Source organism: Poromitra crassiceps, assembly GCF_964638095.1.
Source record: "Poromitra crassiceps genome assembly, contig: HAP1_SCAFFOLD_409, whole genome shotgun sequence".
In the NCBI taxonomy this organism is placed as follows: domain Eukaryota; kingdom Metazoa; phylum Chordata; class Actinopteri; order Beryciformes; family Melamphaidae; genus Poromitra; species Poromitra crassiceps.
The window spans coordinates 1-21,006 of record NW_028151997.1 but is presented as its reverse complement, the minus strand read 5'-3'; positions in this window follow the sequence as shown (position 1 = coordinate 21,006).

The window sequence follows — 21,006 nt, the reverse complement described above, 5'->3', positions numbered from 1 at the left end:
GACTGTGTGTGGGTGTGGGTCATCTCTCCTTCACTGCACTCTGTATGAATGCACCCATCCAATTCCCTCCCTCACCTGGTGATTAGTGTGAATGTTTCCACCTGGGGTGATTGGCGCACCTGGGGTGAGCTGTGGGTTTTCCTGGCCACACAAGCTGCCATATATACAGGTGGAGAGTGGAGAGAAGGGAGAGCAAACCGGCAGAGCACACCGGCAGAGCAAACGGACACGAGCAAGTGACAGATGGGCTTGGACGGCACAGCGGACCGGATTGAGGAAAAGAGAGAGGACGCCCTGTGGAAATGGTAGAGGGGTGAAGTACGCTTCACTCCTCTCCGAGCTAAGTACCTCTCTATAAATCTACAAGTTGACACACGTCATTGGAACTCATTGTGGCGCTGCTGTATGTGCTTGGGACAACTAGTTATTTTTGGCTTAAATAAGTTTGGTTTGCTGTGGCTTCATATTTGGAGTTGTTTTGAGTTTGGAGGAGTATTGTGTCACGGGGTGACGTGTGTGGGTGTGGGTCATCTCTCCTTCCCTTCACTCTGTATGAATGCACCCATCCAATTCCGTCCCTCACCTGGTGATTAGTGTAAATGTTTCCACCTGGGGTGATTGGCGCACCTGGGGTGAGCTGTGGGTTTTCCTGGCCACACAAGCTGCCATATATACAGGTGGAGAGTGGAGAGAAGGCAGAGCAAACCGGCAGAGCAAACCGGCACGAGCAAGTGACAGATGGGCTTGGACGGGACGGAGACAGGACAGCCAGGGCCATGAGTGGTACGAGAGCTGGTGACGAGGCGGTGCGTGGGACAGCACGGCGGACCGGATTGAGGAAAAGAGAGAGGACGCCCTGTGGAAATGGTAGAGGGGTGAAGTACGCTTCACTCCTCTCTGAGCTAAGTACCTCTCTATAAATCTACAAGTTGACACGGTTGACACACGTCATTGGAACTCATTGTGGTGTCTCTGGTGTCTCTTGACACCAGAGAGGCTGAATACCGCACTGAGTCAATGCGGTCTTAGCCTCTCTGGTGTCAACACTCTGTCTGATTTTGGATTATTATAATTTTTTTCCAAAATCAGACTTGACACCAGAGAGGCTGAATACCGCACTGAGTCAATGCGGTCTTAGCCTCTCTGGTGTCAATGTCACGGGGTGACTGTGTGTGGGTGTGGGTCATCTCTCCTTCACTGCACTCTGTATGAATGCACCCATCCAATTCCCTCCCTCACCTGGTGATTAGTGTGAATGTTTCCACCTGGGGTGATTGGCGCACCTGGGGTGAGCTGTGGGTTTTCCTGGCCACACAAGCTGCCATATATACAGGTGGAGAGTGGAGAGAAGGGAGAGCAAACCGGCAGAGCACACCGGCAGAGCAAACGGACACGAGCAAGTGACAGATGGGCTTGGACGGCACAGCGGACCGGATTGAGGAAAAGAGAGAGGACGCCCTGTGGAAATGGTAGAGGGGTGAAGTACGCTTCACTCCTCTCCGAGCTAAGTACCTCTCTATAAATCTACAAGTTGACACACGTCATTGGAACTCATTGTGGCGCTGCTGTATGTGCTTGGGACAACTAGTTATTTTTGGCTTAAATAAGTTTGGTTTGCTGTGGCTTCATATTTGGAGTTGTTTTGAGTTTGGAGGAGTATTGTGTCACGGGGTGACGTGTGTGGGTGTGGGTCATCTCTCCTTCCCTTCACTCTGTATGAATGCACCCATCCAATTCCGTCCCTCACCTGGTGATTAGTGTAAATGTTTCCACCTGGGGTGATTGGCGCACCTGGGGTGAGCTGTGGGTTTTCCTGGCCACACAAGCTGCCATATATACAGGTGGAGAGTGGAGAGAAGGCAGAGCAAACCGGCAGAGCAAACGGACACGAGCAAGTGACAGATGGGCTTGGACGGCACAGCGGACCGGATTGAGGAAAAGAGAGAGGACGCCCTGTGGAAATGGTAGAGGGGTGAAGTACGCTTCACTCCTCTCTGAGCTAAGTACCTCTCTATAAATCTACAAGTTGACACACGTCATTGGAACTCATTGTGGCGCTGCTGTATGTGCTTGGGACAACTAGTTATTTTTGGCTTAAATAAGTTTGGTTTGCTGTGGCTTCATATTTGGAGTTGTTTTGAGTTTGGAGGAGTATTGTGTCACGGGGTGACGGGTGTGGGTCATCTCTCCTTCCCTTCACTCTGTATGAATGCACCCATCCAATTCCGTCCCTCACCTGGTGATTAGTGTAAATGTTTCCACCTGGGGTGATTGGCGCACCTGGGGTGAGCTGTGGGTCTTCCTGGCCACACAAGCTGCCATATATACAGGTGGAGAGTGGAGAGAAGGCAGAGCAAACCGGCAGAGCAAACCGGCAGAGCAAACGGACACGAGCAAGTGACAGATGGGCTTGGACGGCACAGCGGACCGGATTGAGGAAAAGAGAGAGGACGCCCTGTGGAAATGGTAGAGGGGTGAAGTACGCTTCACTCCTCTCTGAGCTAAGTACCTCTCTATGAATCTACAAGTTGACACACGTCATTGGAACTCATTGTGGCGCTGCTGTATGTGCTTGGGACAACTAGTTATTTTTGGCTTAAATAAGTTTGGTTTGCTGTGGCTTCATATTTGGAGTTGTTTTGAGTTTGGAGGAGTATTGTGTCACGGGGTGACGGGTGTGGGTCATCTCTCCTTCCCTTCACTCTGTATGAATGCACCCATCCAATTCCGTCCCTCACCTGGTGATTAGTGTAAATGTTTCCACCTGGGGTGATTGGCGCACCTGGGGTGAGCTGTGGGTTTTCCTGGCCACACAAGCTGCCATATATACAGGTGGAGAGTGGAGAGAAGGCAGAGCAAACCGGCAGAGCAAACCGGCACGAGCAAGTGACAGATGGGCTTGGACGGGACGGAGACAGGACAGCCAGGGCCATGAGTGGTACGAGAGCTGGTGACGAGGCGGTGCGTGGGACAGCACGGCGGACCGGATTGAGGAAAAGAGAGAGGACGCCCTGTGGAAATGGTAGAGGGGTGAAGTACGCTTCACTCCTCTCTGAGCTAAGTACCTCTCTATAAATCTACAAGTTGACACGGTTGACACACGTCATTGGAACTCATTGTGGTGTCTCTGGTGTCTCTTGACACCAGAGAGGCTGAATACCGCACTGAGTCAATGCGGTCTTAGCCTCTCTGGTGTCAACACTCTGTCTGATTTTGGATTATTATAATTTTTTTCCAAAATCAGACTTGACACCAGAGAGGCTGAATACCGCACTGAGTCAATGCGGTCTTAGCCTCTCTGGTGTCAATGTCACGGGGTGACTGTGTGTGGGTGTGGGTCATCTCTCCTTCACTGCACTCTGTATGAATGCACCCATCCAATTCCCTCCCTCACCTGGTGATTAGTGTGAATGTTTCCACCTGGGGTGATTGGCGCACCTGGGGTGAGCTGTGGGTTTTCCTGGCCACACAAGCTGCCATATATACAGGTGGAGAGTGGAGAGAAGGGAGAGCAAACCGGCAGAGCACACCGGCAGAGCAAACGGACACGAGCAAGTGACAGATGGGCTTGGACGGCACAGCGGACCGGATTGAGGAAAAGAGAGAGGACGCCCTGTGGAAATGGTAGAGGGGTGAAGTACGCTTCACTCCTCTCCGAGCTAAGTACCTCTCTATAAATCTACAAGTTGACACACGTCATTGGAACTCATTGTGGCGCTGCTGTATGTGCTTGGGACAACTAGTTATTTTTGGCTTAAATAAGTTTGGTTTGCTGTGGCTTCATATTTGGAGTTGTTTTGAGTTTGGAGGAGTATTGTGTCACGGGGTGACGTGTGTGGGTGTGGGTCATCTCTCCTTCCCTTCACTCTGTATGAATGCACCCATCCAATTCCGTCCCTCACCTGGTGATTAGTGTAAATGTTTCCACCTGGGGTGATTGGCGCACCTGGGGTGAGCTGTGGGTTTTCCTGGCCACACAAGCTGCCATATATACAGGTGGAGAGTAGAGAGAAGGCAGAGCAAACCGGCAGAGCAAACGGACACGAGCAAGTGACAGATGGGCTTGGACGGCACAGCGGACCGGATTGAGGAAAAGAGAGAGGACGCCCTGTGGAAATGGTAGAGGGGTGAAGTACGCTTCACTCCTCTCTGAGCTAAGTACCTCTCTATAAATCTACAAGTTGACACACGTCATTGGAACTCATTGTGGCGGTGCTGTATGTGCTTGGGACAACTAGTTATTTTTGGCTTAAATAAGTTTGGTTTGCTGTGGCTTCATATTTGGAGTTGTTTTGAGTTTGGAGGAGTATTGTGTCACGGGGTGACGTGTGTGGGTGTGGGTCATCTCTCCTTCCCTTCACTCTGTATGAATGCACCCATCCAATTCCGTCCCTCACCTGGTGATTAGTGTAAATGTTTCCACCTGGGGTGATTGGCGCACCTGGGGTGAGCTGTGGGTTTTCCTGGCCACACAAGCTGCCATATATACAGGTGGAGAGTGGAGAGAAGGCAGAGCAAACCGGCAGAGCAAACGGACACGAGCAAGTGACAGATGGGCTTGGACGGCACAGCGGACCGGATTGAGGAAAAGAGAGAGGACGCCCTGTGGAAATGGTAGAGGGGTGAAGTACGCTTCACTCCTCTCTGAGCTAAGTACCTCTCTATAAATCTACAAGTTGACACACGTCATTGGAACTCATTGTGGCGCTGCTGTATGTGCTTGGGACAACTAGTTATTTTTGGCTTAAATAAGTTTGGTTTGCTGTGGCTTCATATTTGGAGTTGTTTTGAGTTTGGAGGAGTATTGTGTCACGGGGTGACGTGTGTGGGTGTGGGTCATCTCTCCTTCCCTTCACTCTGTATGAATGCACCCATCCAATTCCGTCCCTCACCTGGTGATTAGTGTAAATGTTTCCACCTGGGGTGATTGGCGCACCTGGGGTGAGCTGTGGGTTTTCCTGGCCACACAAGCTGCCATATATACAGGTGGAGAGTGGAGAGAAGGCAGAGCAAACCGGCAGAGCAAACGGACACGAGCAAGTGACAGATGGGCTTGGACGGCACAGCGGACCGGATTGAGGAAAAGAGAGAGGACGCCCTGTGGAAATGGTAGAGGGGTGAAGTACGCTTCACTCCTATCTGAGCTAAGTACCTCTCTATAAATCTACAAGTTGACACACGTCATTGGAACTCATTGTGGCGCTGCTGTATGTGCTTGGGACAACTAGTTATTTTTGGCTTAAATAAGTTTGGTTTGCTGTGGCTTCATATTTGGAGTTGTTTTGAGTTTGGAGGAGTATTGTGTCACGGGGTGACGGGTGTGGGTCATCTCTCCTTCCCTTCACTCTGTATGAATGCACCCATCCAATTCCGTCCCTCACCTGGTGATTAGTGTAAATGTTTCCACCTGGGGTGATTGGCGCACCTGGGGTGAGCTGTGGGTCTTCCTGGCCACACAAGCTGCCATATATACAGGTGGAGAGTGGAGAGAAGGCAGAGCAAACCGGCAGAGCAAACCGGCAGAGCAAACGGACACGAGCAAGTGACAGATGGGCTTGGACGGCACAGCGGACCGGATTGAGGAAAAGAGAGAGGACGCCCTGTGGAAATGGTAGAGGGGTGAAGTACGCTTCACTCCTCTCTGAGCTAAGTACCTCTCTATGAATCTACAAGTTGACACACGTCATTGGAACTCATTGTGGCGCTGCTGTATGTGCTTGGGACAACTAGTTATTTTTGGCTTAAATAAGTTTGGTTTGCTGTGGCTTCATATTTGGAGTTGTTTTGAGTTTGGAGGAGTATTGTGTCACGGGGTGACGGGTGTGGGTCATCTCTCCTTCCCTTCACTCTGTATGAATGCACCCATCCAATTCCGTCCCTCACCTGGTGATTAGTGTAAATGTTTCCACCTGGGGTGATTGGCGCACCTGGGGTGAGCTGTGGGTTTTCCTGGCCACACAAGCTGCCATATATACAGGTGGAGAGTGGAGAGAAGGCAGAGCAAACCGGCAGAGCAAACCGGCACGAGCAAGTGACAGATGGGCTTGGACGGGACGGAGACAGGACAGCCAGGGCCATGAGTGGTACGAGAGCTGGTGACGAGGCGGTGCGTGGGACAGCACGGCGGACCGGATTGAGGAAAAGAGAGAGGACGCCCTGTGGAAATGGTAGAGGGGTGAAGTACGCTTCACTCCTCTCTGAGCTAAGTACCTCTCTATAAATCTACAAGTTGACACGGTTGACACACGTCATTGGAACTCATTGTGGTGTCGCTGGTGTCTCTTGACACCAGAGAGGCTGAATACCGCACTGAGTCAATGCGGTCTTAGCCTCTCTGGTGTCAACACTCTGTCTGATTTTGGATTATTATAATTTTTTTCCAAAATCAGACTTGACACCAGAGAGGCTGAATACCGCACTGAGTCAATGCGGTCTTAGCCTCTCTGGTGTCAATGTCACGGGGTGACTGTGTGTGGGTGTGGGTCATCTCTCCTTCACTGCACTCTGTATGAATGCACCCATCCAATTCCCTCCCTCACCTGGTGATTAGTGTGAATGTTTCCACCTGGGGTGATTGGCGCACCTGGGGTGAGCTGTGGGTTTTCCTGGCCACACAAGCTGCCATATATACAGGTGGAGAGTGGAGAGAAGGGAGAGCAAACCGGCAGAGCACACCGGCAGAGCAAACGGACACGAGCAAGTGACAGATGGGCTTGGACGGCACAGCGGACCGGATTGAGGAAAAGAGAGAGGACGCCCTGTGGAAATGGTAGAGGGGTGAAGTACGCTTCACTCCTCTCCGAGCTAAGTACCTCTCTATAAATCTACAAGTTGACACACGTCATTGGAACTCATTGTGGCGCTGCTGTATGTGCTTGGGACAACTAGTTATTTTTGGCTTAAATAAGTTTGGTTTGCTGTGGCTTCATATTTGGAGTTGTTTTGAGTTTGGAGGAGTATTGTGTCACGGGGTGACGTGTGTGGGTGTGGGTCATCTCTCCTTCCCTTCACTCTGTATGAATGCACCCATCCAATTCCGTCCCTCACCTGGTGATTAGTGTAAATGTTTCCACCTGGGGTGATTGGCGCACCTGGGGTGAGCTGTGGGTTTTCCTGGCCACACAAGCTGCCATATATACAGGTGGAGAGTAGAGAGAAGGCAGAGCAAACCGGCAGAGCAAACGGACACGAGCAAGTGACAGATGGGCTTGGACGGCACAGCGGACCGGATTGAGGAAAAGAGAGAGGACGCCCTGTGGAAATGGTAGAGGGGTGAAGTACGCTTCACTCCTCTCTGAGCTAAGTACCTCTCTATAAATCTACAAGTTGACACACGTCATTGGAACTCATTGTGGCGCTGCTGTATGTGCTTGGGACAACTAGTTATTTTTGGCTTAAATAAGTTTGGTTTGCTGTGGCTTCATATTTGGAGTTGTTTTGAGTTTGGAGGAGTATTGTGTCACGGGGTGACGTGTGTGGGTGTGGGTCATCTCTCCTTCCCTTCACTCTGTATGAATGCACCCATCCAATTCCGTCCCTCACCTGGTGATTAGTGTAAATGTTTCCACCTGGGGTGATTGGCGCACCTGGGGTGAGCTGTGGGTTTTCCTGGCCACACAAGCTGCCATATATACAGGTGGAGAGTGGAGAGAAGGCAGAGCAAACCGGCAGAGCAAACGGACACGAGCAAGTGACAGATGGGCTTGGACGGCACAGCGGACCGGATTGAGGAAAAGAGAGAGGACGCCCTGTGGAAATGGTAGAGGGGTGAAGTACGCTTCACTCCTCTCTGAGCTAAGTACCTCTCTATAAATCTACAAGTTGACACACGTCATTGGAACTCATTGTGGCGCTGCTGTATGTGCTTGGGACAACTAGTTATTTTTGGCTTAAATAAGTTTGGTTTGCTGTGGCTTCATATTTGGAGTTGTTTTGAGTTTGGAGGAGTATTGTGTCACGGGGTGACGGGTGTGGGTCATCTCTCCTTCCCTTCACTCTGTATGAATGCACCCATCCAATTCCGTCCCTCACCTGGTGATTAGTGTAAATGTTTCCACCTGGGGTGATTGGCGCACCTGGGGTGAGCTGTGGGTCTTCCTGGCCACACAAGCTGCCATATATACAGGTGGAGAGTGGAGAGAAGGCAGAGCAAACCGGCAGAGCAAACCGGCAGAGCAAACGGACACGAGCAAGTGACAGATGGGCTTGGACGGCACAGCGGACCGGATTGAGGAAAAGAGAGAGGACGCCCTGTGGAAATGGTAGAGGGGTGAAGTACGCTTCACTCCTCTCTGAGCTAAGTACCTCTCTATGAATCTACAAGTTGACACACGTCATTGGAACTCATTGTGGCGCTGCTGTATGTGCTTGGGACAACTAGTTATTTTTGGCTTAAATAAGTTTGGTTTGCTGTGGCTTCATATTTGGAGTTGTTTTGAGTTTGGAGGAGTATTGTGTCACGGGGTGACGGGTGTGGGTCATCTCTCCTTCCCTTCACTCTGTATGAATGCACCCATCCAATTCCGTCCCTCACCTGGTGATTAGTGTAAATGTTTCCACCTGGGGTGATTGGCGCACCTGGGGTGAGCTGTGGGTTTTCCTGGCCACACAAGCTGCCATATATACAGGTGGAGAGTGGAGAGAAGGCAGAGCAAACCGGCAGAGCAAACGGACACGAGCAAGTGACAGATGGGCTTGGACGGCACAGCGGACCGGATTGAGGAAAAGAGAGAGGACGCCCTGTGGAAATGGTAGAGGGGTGAAGTACGCTTCACTCCTCTCTGAGCTAAGTACCTCTCTATAAATCTACAAGTTGACACACGTCATTGGAACTCATTGTGGCGCTGCTGTATGTGCTTGGGACAACTAGTTATTTTTGGCTTAAATAAGTTTGGTTTGCTGTGGCTTCATATTTGGAGTTGTTTTGAGTTTGGAGGAGTATTGTGTCACGGGGTGACGGGTGTGGGTCATCTCTCCTTCCCTTCACTCTGTATGAATGCACCCATCCAATTCCGTCCCTCACCTGGTGATTAGTGTAAATGTTTCCACCTGGGGTGATTGGCGCACCTGGGGTGAGCTGTGGGTCTTCCTGGCCACACAAGCTGCCATATATACAGGTGGAGAGTGGAGAGAAGGCAGAGCAAACCGGCAGAGCAAACCGGCAGAGCAAACGGACACGAGCAAGTGACAGATGGGCTTGGACGGCACAGCGGACCGGATTGAGGAAAAGAGAGAGGACGCCCTGTGGAAATGGTAGAGGGGTGAAGTACGCTTCACTCCTCTCTGAGCTAAGTACCTCTCTATGAATCTACAAGTTGACACACGTCATTGGAACTCATTGTGGCGCTGCTGTATGTGCTTGGGACAACTAGTTATTTTTGGCTTAAATAAGTTTGGTTTGCTGTGGCTTCATATTTGGAGTTGTTTTGAGTTTGGAGGAGTATTGTGTCACGGGGTGACGGGTGTGGGTCATCTCTCCTTCCCTTCACTCTGTATGAATGCACCCATCCAATTCCGTCCCTCACCTGGTGATTAGTGTAAATGTTTCCACCTGGGGTGATTGGCGCACCTGGGGTGAGCTGTGGGTTTTCCTGGCCACACAAGCTGCCATATATACAGGTGGAGAGTGGAGAGAAGGCAGAGCAAACCGGCAGAGCAAACCGGCACGAGCAAGTGACAGATGGGCTTGGACGGGACGGAGACAGGACAGCCAGGGCCATGAGTGGTACGAGAGCTGGTGACGAGGCGGTGCGTGGGACAGCACGGCGGACCGGATTGAGGAAAAGAGAGAGGACGCCCTGTGGAAATGGTAGAGGGGTGAAGTACGCTTCACTCCTCTCTGAGCTAAGTACCTCTCTATAAATCTACAAGTTGACACGGTTGACACACGTCATTGGAACTCATTGTGGTGTCTCTGGTGTCTCTTGACACCAGAGAGGCTGAATACCGCACTGAGTCAATGCGGTCTTAGCCTCTCTGGTGTCAACACTCTGTCTGATTTTGGATTATTATAATTTTTTTCCAAAATCAGACTTGACACCAGAGAGGCTGAATACCGCACTGAGTCAATGCGGTCTTAGCCTCTCTGGTGTCAATGTCACGGGGTGACTGTGTGTGGGTGTGGGTCATCTCTCCTTCACTGCACTCTGTATGAATGCACCCATCCAATTCCCTCCCTCACCTGGTGATTAGTGTGAATGTTTCCACCTGGGGTGATTGGCGCACCTGGGGTGAGCTGTGGGTTTTCCTGGCCACACAAGCTGCCATATATACAGGTGGAGAGTGGAGAGAAGGGAGAGCAAACCGGCAGAGCACACCGGCAGAGCAAACGGACACGAGCAAGTGACAGATGGGCTTGGACGGCACAGCGGACCGGATTGAGGAAAAGAGAGAGGACGCCCTGTGGAAATGGTAGAGGGGTGAAGTACGCTTCACTCCTCTCCGAGCTAAGTACCTCTCTATAAATCTACAAGTTGACACACGTCATTGGAACTCATTGTGGCGCTGCTGTATGTGCTTGGGACAACTAGTTATTTTTGGCTTAAATAAGTTTGGTTTGCTGTGGCTTCATATTTGGAGTTGTTTTGAGTTTGGAGGAGTATTGTGTCACGGGGTGACGTGTGTGGGTGTGGGTCATCTCTCCTTCCCTTCACTCTGTATGAATGCACCCATCCAATTCCGTCCCTCACCTGGTGATTAGTGTAAATGTTTCCACCTGGGGTGATTGGCGCACCTGGGGTGAGCTGTGGGTTTTCCTGGCCACACAAGCTGCCATATATACAGGTGGAGAGTAGAGAGAAGGCAGAGCAAACCGGCAGAGCAAACGGACACGAGCAAGTGACAGATGGGCTTGGACGGCACAGCGGACCGGATTGAGGAAAAGAGAGAGGACGCCCTGTGGAAATGGTAGAGGGGTGAAGTACGCTTCACTCCTCTCTGAGCTAAGTACCTCTCTATAAATCTACAAGTTGACACACGTCATTGGAACTCATTGTGGCGCTGCTGTATGTGCTTGGGACAACTAGTTATTTTTGGCTTAAATAAGTTTGGTTTGCTGTGGCTTCATATTTGGAGTTGTTTTGAGTTTGGAGGAGTATTGTGTCACGGGGTGACGTGTGTGGGTGTGGGTCATCTCTCCTTCCCTTCACTCTGTATGAATGCACCCATCCAATTCCGTCCCTCACCTGGTGATTAGTGTAAATGTTTCCACCTGGGGTGATTGGCGCACCTGGGGTGAGCTGTGGGTTTTCCTGGCCACACAAGCTGCCATATATACAGGTGGAGAGTGGAGAGAAGGCAGAGCAAACCGGCAGAGCAAACGGACACGAGCAAGTGACAGATGGGCTTGGACGGCACAGCGGACCGGATTGAGGAAAAGAGAGAGGACGCCCTGTGGAAATGGTAGAGGGGTGAAGTACGCTTCACTCCTCTCTGAGCTAAGTACCTCTCTATAAATCTACAAGTTGACACACGTCATTGGAACTCATTGTGGCGCTGCTGTATGTGCTTGGGACAACTAGTTATTTTTGGCTTAAATAAGTTTGGTTTGCTGTGGCTTCATATTTGGAGTTGTTTTGAGTTTGGAGGAGTATTGTGTCACGGGGTGACGGGTGTGGGTCATCTCTCCTTCCCTTCACTCTGTATGAATGCACCCATCCAATTCCGTCCCTCACCTGGTGATTAGTGTAAATGTTTCCACCTGGGGTGATTGGCGCACCTGGGGTGAGCTGTGGGTCTTCCTGGCCACACAAGCTGCCATATATACAGGTGGAGAGTGGAGAGAAGGCAGAGCAAACCGGCAGAGCAAACCGGCAGAGCAAACGGACACGAGCAAGTGACAGATGGGCTTGGACGGCACAGCGGACCGGATTGAGGAAAAGAGAGAGGACGCCCTGTGGAAATGGTAGAGGGGTGAAGTACGCTTCACTCCTCTCTGAGCTAAGTACCTCTCTATGAATCTACAAGTTGACACACGTCATTGGAACTCATTGTGGCGCTGCTGTATGTGCTTGGGACAACTAGTTATTTTTGGCTTAAATAAGTTTGGTTTGCTGTGGCTTCATATTTGGAGTTGTTTTGAGTTTGGAGGAGTATTGTGTCACGGGGTGACGGGTGTGGGTCATCTCTCCTTCCCTTCACTCTGTATGAATGCACCCATCCAATTCCGTCCCTCACCTGGTGATTAGTGTAAATGTTTCCACCTGGGGTGATTGGCGCACCTGGGGTGAGCTGTGGGTTTTCCTGGCCACACAAGCTGCCATATATACAGGTGGAGAGTGGAGAGAAGGCAGAGCAAACCGGCAGAGCAAACCGGCACGAGCAAGTGACAGATGGGCTTGGACGGGACGGAGACAGGACAGCCAGGGCCATGAGTGGTACGAGAGCTGGTGACGAGGCGGTGCGTGGGACAGCACGGCGGACCGGATTGAGGAAAAGAGAGAGGACGCCCTGTGGAAATGGTAGAGGGGTGAAGTACGCTTCACTCCTCTCTGAGCTAAGTACCTCTCTATAAATCTACAAGTTGACACGGTTGACACACGTCATTGGAACTCATTGTGGTGTCTCTGGTGTCTCTTGACACCAGAGAGGCTGAATACCGCACTGAGTCAATGCGGTCTTAGCCTCTCTGGTGTCAACACTCTGTCTGATTTTGGATTATTATAATTTTTTTCCAAAATCAGACTTGACACCAGAGAGGCTGAATACCGCACTGAGTCAATGCGGTCTTAGCCTCTCTGGTGTCAATGTCACGGGGTGACTGTGTGTGGGTGTGGGTCATCTCTCCTTCACTGCACTCTGTATGAATGCACCCATCCAATTCCCTCCCTCACCTGGTGATTAGTGTGAATGTTTCCACCTGGGGTGATTGGCGCACCTGGGGTGAGCTGTGGGTTTTCCTGGCCACACAAGCTGCCATATATACAGGTGGAGAGTGGAGAGAAGGGAGAGCAAACCGGCAGAGCACACCGGCAGAGCAAACGGACACGAGCAAGTGACAGATGGGCTTGGACGGCACAGCGGACCGGATTGAGGAAAAGAGAGAGGACGCCCTGTGGAAATGGTAGAGGGGTGAAGTACGCTTCACTCCTCTCCGAGCTAAGTACCTCTCTATAAATCTACAAGTTGACACACGTCATTGGAACTCATTGTGGCGCTGCTGTATGTGCTTGGGACAACTAGTTATTTTTGGCTTAAATAAGTTTGGTTTGCTGTGGCTTCATATTTGGAGTTGTTTTGAGTTTGGAGGAGTATTGTGTCACGGGGTGACGTGTGTGGGTGTGGGTCATCTCTCCTTCCCTTCACTCTGTATGAATGCACCCATCCAATTCCGTCCCTCACCTGGTGATTAGTGTAAATGTTTCCACCTGGGGTGATTGGCGCACCTGGGGTGAGCTGTGGGTTTTCCTGGCCACACAAGCTGCCATATATACAGGTGGAGAGTAGAGAGAAGGCAGAGCAAACCGGCAGAGCAAACGGACACGAGCAAGTGACAGATGGGCTTGGACGGCACAGCGGACCGGATTGAGGAAAAGAGAGAGGACGCCCTGTGGAAATGGTAGAGGGGTGAAGTACGCTTCACTCCTCTCTGAGCTAAGTACCTCTCTATAAATCTACAAGTTGACACACGTCATTGGAACTCATTGTGGCGGTGCTGTATGTGCTTGGGACAACTAGTTATTTTTGGCTTAAATAAGTTTGGTTTGCTGTGGCTTCATATTTGGAGTTGTTTTGAGTTTGGAGGAGTATTGTGTCACGGGGTGACGTGTGTGGGTGTGGGTCATCTCTCCTTCCCTTCACTCTGTATGAATGCACCCATCCAATTCCGTCCCTCACCTGGTGATTAGTGTAAATGTTTCCACCTGGGGTGATTGGCGCACCTGGGGTGAGCTGTGGGTTTTCCTGGCCACACAAGCTGCCATATATACAGGTGGAGAGTGGAGAGAAGGCAGAGCAAACCGGCAGAGCAAACGGACACGAGCAAGTGACAGATGGGCTTGGACGGCACAGCGGACCGGATTGAGGAAAAGAGAGAGGACGCCCTGTGGAAATGGTAGAGGGGTGAAGTACGCTTCACTCCTCTCTGAGCTAAGTACCTCTCTATAAATCTACAAGTTGACACACGTCATTGGAACTCATTGTGGCGCTGCTGTATGTGCTTGGGACAACTAGTTATTTTTGGCTTAAATAAGTTTGGTTTGCTGTGGCTTCATATTTGGAGTTGTTTTGAGTTTGGAGGAGTATTGTGTCACGGGGTGACGGGTGTGGGTCATCTCTCCTTCCCTTCACTCTGTATGAATGCACCCATCCAATTCCGTCCCTCACCTGGTGATTAGTGTAAATGTTTCCACCTGGGGTGATTGGCGCACCTGGGGTGAGCTGTGGGTCTTCCTGGCCACACAAGCTGCCATATATACAGGTGGAGAGTGGAGAGAAGGCAGAGCAAACCGGCAGAGCAAACCGGCAGAGCAAACGGACACGAGCAAGTGACAGATGGGCTTGGACGGCACAGCGGACCGGATTGAGGAAAAGAGAGAGGACGCCCTGTGGAAATGGTAGAGGGGTGAAGTACGCTTCACTCCTCTCTGAGCTAAGTACCTCTCTATGAATCTACAAGTTGACACACGTCATTGGAACTCATTGTGGCGCTGCTGTATGTGCTTGGGACAACTAGTTATTTTTGGCTTAAATAAGTTTGGTTTGCTGTGGCTTCATATTTGGAGTTGTTTTGAGTTTGGAGGAGTATTGTGTCACGGGGTGACGGGTGTGGGTCATCTCTCCTTCCCTTCACTCTGTATGAATGCACCCATCCAATTCCGTCCCTCACCTGGTGATTAGTGTAAATGTTTCCACCTGGGGTGATTGGCGCACCTGGGGTGAGCTGTGGGTTTTCCTGGCCACACAAGCTGCCATATATACAGGTGGAGAGTGGAGAGAAGGCAGAGCAAACCGGCAGAGCAAACCGGCACGAGCAAGTGACAGATGGGCTTGGACGGGACGGAGACAGGACAGCCAGGGCCATGAGTGGTACGAGAGCTGGTGACGAGGCGGTGCGTGGGACAGCACGGCGGACCGGATTGAGGAAAAGAGAGAGGACGCCCTGTGGAAATGGTAGAGGGGTGAAGTACGCTTCACTCCTCTCTGAGCTAAGTACCTCTCTATAAATCTACAAGTTGACACGGTTGACACACGTCATTGGAACTCATTGTGGTGTCTCTGGTGTCTCTTGACACCAGAGAGGCTGAATACCGCACTGAGTCAATGCGGTCTTAGCCTCTCTGGTGTCAACACTCTGTCTGATTTTGGATTATTATAATTTTTTTCCAAAATCAGACTTGACACCAGAGAGGCTGAATACCGCACTGAGTCAATGCGGTCTTAGCCTCTCTGGTGTCAATGTCACGGGGTGACTGTGTGTGGGTGTGGGTCATCTCTCCTTCACTGCACTCTGTATGAATGCACCCATCCAATTCCCTCCCTCACCTGGTGATTAGTGTGAATGTTTCCACCTGGGGTGATTGGCGCACCTGGGGTGAGCTGTGGGTTTTCCTGGCCACACAAGCTGCCATATATACAGGTGGAGAGTGGAGAGAAGGGAGAGCAAACCGGCAGAGCACACCGGCAGAGCAAACGGACACGAGCAAGTGACAGATGGGCTTGGACGGCACAGCGGACCGGATTGAGGAAAAGAGAGAGGACGCCCTGTGGAAATGGTAGAGGGGTGAAGTACGCTTCACTCCTCTCCGAGCTAAGTACCTCTCTATAAATCTACAAGTTGACACACGTCATTGGAACTCATTGTGGCGCTGCTGTATGTGCTTGGGACAACTAGTTATTTTTGGCTTAAATAAGTTTGGTTTGCTGTGGCTTCATATTTGGAGTTGTTTTGAGTTTGGAGGAGTATTGTGTCACGGGGTGACGTGTGTGGGTGTGGGTCATCTCTCCTTCCCTTCACTCTGTATGAATGCACCCATCCAATTCCGTCCCTCACCTGGTGATTAGTGTAAATGTTTCCACCTGGGGTGATTGGCGCACCTGGGGTGAGCTGTGGGTTTTCCTGGCCACACAAGCTGCCATATATACAGGTGGAGAGTAGAGAGAAGGCAGAGCAAACCGGCAGAGCAAACGGACACGAGCAAGTGACAGATGGGCTTGGACGGCACAGCGGACCGGATTGAGGAAAAGAGAGAGGACGCCCTGTGGAAATGGTAGAGGGGTGAAGTACGCTTCACTCCTCTCTGAGCTAAGTACCTCTCTATAAATCTACAAGTTGACACACGTCATTGGAACTCATTGTGGCGGTGCTGTATGTGCTTGGGACAACTAGTTATTTTTGGCTTAAATAAGTTTGGTTTGCTGTGGCTTCATATTTGGAGTTGTTTTGAGTTTGGAGGAGTATTGTGTCACGGGGTGACGTGTGTGGGTGTGGGTCATCTCTCCTTCCCTTCACTCTGTATGAATGCACCCATCCAATTCCGTCCCTCACCTGGTGATTAGTGTAAATGTTTCCACCTGGGGTGATTGGCGCACCTGGGGTGAGCTGTGGGTTTTCCTGGCCACACAAGCTGCCATATATACAGGTGGAGAGTGGAGAGAAGGCAGAGCAAACCGGCAGAGCAAACGGACACGAGCAAGTGACAGATGGGCTTGGACGGCACAGCGGACCGGATTGAGGAAAAGAGAGAGGACGCCCTGTGGAAATGGTAGAGGGGTGAAGTACGCTTCACTCCTCTCTGAGCTAAGTACCTCTCTATAAATCTACAAGTTGACACACGTCATTGGAACTCATTGTGGCGCTGCTGTATGTGCTTGGGACAACTAGTTATTTTTGGCTTAAATAAGTTTGGTTTGCTGTGGCTTCATATTTGGAGTTGTTTTGAGTTTGGAGGAGTATTGTGTCACGGGGTGACGGGTGTGGGTCATCTCTCCTTCCCTTCACTCTGTATGAATGCACCCATCCAATTCCGTCCCTCACCTGGTGATTAGTGTAAATGTTTCCACCTGGGGTGATTGGCGCACCTGGGGTGAGCTGTGGGTTTTCCTGGCCACACAAGCTGCCATATATACAGGTGGAGAGTGGAGAGAAGGCAGAGCAAACCGGCAGAGCAAACCGGCACGAGCAAGTGACAGATGGGCTTGGACGGGACGGAGACAGGACAGCCAGGGCCATGAGTGGTACGAGAGCTGGTGACGAGGCGGTGCGTGGGACAGCACGGCGGACCGGATTGAGGAAAAGAGAGAGGACGCCCTGTGGAAATGGTAGAGGGGTGAAGTACGCTTCACTCCTCTCTGAGCTAAGTACCTCTCTATAAATCTACAAGTTGACACGGTTGACACACGTCATTGGAACTCATTGTGGTGTCTCTGGTGTCTCTTGACACCAGAGAGGCTGAATACCGCACTGAGTCAATGCGGTCTTAGCCTCTCTGGTGTCAACACTCTGTCTGATTTTGGATTATTATAATTTTTTTCCAAAATCAGACTTGACACCAGAGAGGCTGAATACCGCACTGAGTCAATGCGGTCTTAGCCTCTCTGGTGTCAATGTCACGGGGTGACTGTGTGTGGGTGTGGGTCATCTCTCCTTCACTGCACTCTGTATGAATGCACCCATCCAATTCCCTCCCTCACCTGGTGATTAGTGTGAATGTTTCCACCTGGGGTGATTGGCGCACCTGGGGTGAGCTGTGGGTTTTCCTGGCCACACAAGCTGCCATATATACAGGTGGAGAGTGGAGAGAAGGGAGAGCAAACCGGCAGAGCACACCGGCAGAGCAAACGGACACGAGCAAGTGACAGATGGGCTTGGACGGCACAGCGGACCGGATTGAGGAAAAGAGAGAGGACGCCCTGTGGAAATGGTAGAGGGGTGAAGTACGCTTCACTCCTCTCCGAGCTAAGTACCTCTCTATAAATCTACAAGTTGACACACGTCATTGGAACTCATTGTGGCGCTGCTGTATGTGCTTGGGACAACTAGTTATTTTTGGCTTAAATAAGTTTGGTTTGCTGTGGCTTCATATTTGGAGTTGTTTTGAGTTTGGAGGAGTATTGTGTCACGGGGTGACGTGTGTGGGTGTGGGTCATCTCTCCTTCCCTTCACTCTGTATGAATGCACCCATCCAATTCCGTCCCTCACCTGGTGATTAGTGTAAATGTTTCCACCTGGGGTGATTGGCGCACCTGGGGTGAGCTGTGGGTTTTCCTGGCCACACAAGCTGCCATATATACAGGTGGAGAGTAGAGAGAAGGCAGAGCAAACCGGCAGAGCAAACGGACACGAGCAAGTGACAGATGGGCTTGGACGGCACAGCGGACCGGATTGAGGAAAAGAGAGAGGACGCCCTGTGGAAATGGTAGAGGGGTGAAGTACGCTTCACTCCTCTCTGAGCTAAGTACCTCTCTATAAATCTACAAGTTGACACACGTCATTGGAACTCATTGTGGCGGTGCTGTATGTGCTTGGGACAACTAGTTATTTTTGGCTTAAATAAGTTTGGTTTGCTGTGGCTTCATATTTGGAGTTGTTTTGAGTTTGGAGGAGTATTGTGTCACGGGGTGACGTGTGTGGGTGTGGGTCATCTCTCCTTCCCTTCACTCTGTATGAATGCACCCATCCAATTCCGTCCCTCACCTGGTGATTAGTGTAAATGTTTCCACCTGGGGTGATTGGCGCACCTGGGGTGAGCTGTGGGTTTTCCTGGCCACACAAGCTGCCATATATACAGGTGGAGAGTGGAGAGAAGGCAGAGCAAACCGGCAGAGCAAACGGACACGAGCAAGTGACAGATGGGCTTGGACGGCACAGCGGACCGGATTGAGGAAAAGAGAGAGGACGCCCTGTGGAAATGGTAGAGGGGTGAAGTACGCTTCACTCCTCTCTGAGCTAAGTACCTCTCTATAAATCTACAAGTTGACACACGTCATTGGAACTCATTGTGGCGCTGCTGTATGTGCTTGGGACAACTAGTTATTTTTGGCTTAAATAAGTTTGGTTTGCTGTGGCTTCATATTTGGAGTTGTTTTGAGTTTGGAGGAGTATTGTGTCACGGGGTGACGTGTGTGGGTGTGGGTCATCTCTCCTTCCTTCACTCTGTATGAATGCACCCATCCAATTCCGTCCCTCACCTGGTGATTAGTGTAAATGTTTCCACCTGGGGTGATTGGCGCACCTGGGGTGAGCTGTGGGTTTTCCTGGCCACACAAGCTGCCATATATACAGGTGGAGAGTGGAGAGAAGGCAGAGCAAACCGGCAGAGCAAACGGACACGAGCAAGTGACAGATGGGCTTGGACGGCACAGCGGACCGGATTGAGGAAAAGAGAGAGGACGCCCTGTGGAAATGGTAGAGGGGTGAAGTACGCTTCACTCCTCTCTGAGCTAAGTACCTCTCTATAAATCTACAAGTTGACACACGTCATTGGAACTCATTGTGGCGCTGCTGTATGTGCTTGGGACAACTAGTTATTTTTGGCTTAAATAAGTTTGGTTTGCTGTGGCTTCATATTTGGAGTTGTTTTGAGTTTGGAGGAGTATTGTGTCACGGGGTGACGGGTGTTGGGTCATCTCTCCTTCCTTCACTCTGTATGAATGCACCCATCCAATTCCGTCCCTCACCTGGTGATTAGTGTAAATGTTTCCACACCTGGGGTGATTGGCGCACCTGGGGTGAGCTGTGGGTCTTCCTGGCCACACAAGCTGCCATATATACAGGTGGAGAGTGGAGAGAAGGCAGAGCAAACCGGCAGAGCAAACCGGCAGAGCAAACGGACACGAGCAAGTGACAGATGGGCTTGGACGGCACAGCGGACCGGATTGAGGAAAAGAGAGAGGACGCCCTGTGGAAATGGTAGAGGGGTGAAGTACGCTTCACTCCTCTCTGAGCTAAGTACCTCTCTATGAATCTACAAGTTGACACACGTCATTGGAACTCATTGTGGCGCTGCTGTATGTGCTTGGGACAACTAGTTATTTTTGGCTTAAATAAGTTTGGTTTGCTGTGGCTTCATATTTGGAGTTGTTTTGAGTTTGGAGGAGTATTGTGTCACGGGGTGACGGGTGTGGGTCATCTCTCCTTCCCTTCACTCTGTATGAATGCACCCATCCAATTCCGTCCCTCACCTGGTGATTAGTGTAAATGTTTCCACCTGGGGTGATTGGCGCACTGGGGTGAGCTGTGGGTTTTCCTGGCCACACAAGCTGCCATATATACAGGTGGAGAGTGGAGAGAAGGCAGAGCAAACCGCAGAGCAAACCGGCACGAGCAAGTGACAGATGGGCTTGGACGGGACGGAGACAGGACAGCCAGGGCCATGAGTGGTACGAGAGCTGGTGACGAGGCGGTGCGTGGGACAGCACGGCGGACCGGATTGAGGAAAAGAGAAGAGGACGCCCTGTGGAAATGGTAGAGGGGTGAAGTACGCTTCACTCCTCTCTGAGCTAAGTACCTCTCTATAAATCTACAAGTTGACACGGTTGACACACGTCATTGGAACTCATTGTGGTGTCTCTGGTGTCTCTTGACACCAGAGAGGCTGAATACCGCACTGAGTCAATGCGGTCTTAGCCTCTCTGGTGTCAACACTCTGTCTGATTTTGGATTATTATAATTTTTTTCCAAAATCAGACTTGACACCAGAGAGGCTGAATACCGCACTGAGTCAATGCGGTCTTAGCCTCTCTGGTGTCAATGTCACGGGGTGACTGTGTGTGGGTGTGGGTCATCTCTCCTTCACTGCACTCTGTATGAATGCACCCATCCAATTCCTCCCTCACCTGGTGATTAGTGTGAATGTTTCCACCTGGGGTGATTGGCGCACCTGGGGTGAGCTGTGGGTTTTCCTGGCCACACAAGCTGCCATATATACAGGTGGAGAGTGGAGAGAAGGGAGAGCAAACCGGCAGAGCACACCGGCAGAGCAAACGGACACGAGCAAGTGACAGATGGGCTTGGACGGCACAGCGGACCGGATTGAGGAAAAGAGAGAGGACGCCCTGTGGAAATGGTAG